Source organism: Vigna unguiculata, unplaced genomic scaffold (genome assembly GCF_037176805.1).
Source record: "Vigna unguiculata cultivar grain cowpea cultivar isolate G323 ecotype 2 unplaced genomic scaffold, ASM3717680v1 ptg000329l, whole genome shotgun sequence".
Lineage (NCBI taxonomy): Eukaryota > Viridiplantae > Streptophyta > Magnoliopsida > Fabales > Fabaceae > Vigna > Vigna unguiculata.
Genome location: NW_028196964.1, coordinates 688 through 1,374, shown reverse-complemented (window position 1 = coordinate 1,374; position 687 = coordinate 688).

The window sequence follows — 687 nt, the reverse complement described above, 5'->3', positions numbered from 1 at the left end:
GACGGGAGGATAGTTGTACTGCTTGCGGGGATACCTCAGCATATAGATTGGATTGTGGAAGGTTGATCTCGAGATTGGCTTTCAAACTATGTTCTAGTTCATACCGTGTAAAAGAACAGGACTTTCCTCATTTCGATTGATGGAATTAGCCATTCTGCTCTATTGGGTTCAAGTCCCTTCTGGATTGGGTGAAGATGGAAGAGATTGGTGGGATACCATTGGGTGGAACTCACTCGAAGCAGGAAATCTTAGAAAATAAGCGAGACCTCATCCGAGGAAATAGAGGGTTAGGTTGGAAATGATTCAACTAAAGCTCCCTTTATTAGATCAAGTCACTATCGTATCGGGGCGGATTGCTATCAGGTATAGGATTTCATCCTGCCGCTTTGAAGACCGCACAAACCCTCGCTGAGGGAGACATAGGAAGGAACTTCGGTTTAACGACTTGCCCTTTTCCATTCAAGTCTTCTTTCTATCTAGGCTTCAAGCTCCGTGATTGGATTCATCACTAATCTGTGACGATCACCTCATGAAAGACCTAGCTTCCTTTCATTGCTTGCCTTGAACTAAGGGATTCCGTGAAATTGGATATTAGTTATGCAACATAACCAGGAGAGACCTTTTCCCTAGCAAGCTCCTACAGCAGCTTATCTAACTGGAAGGGTTCTTTCAGATTTACTTCTTCTT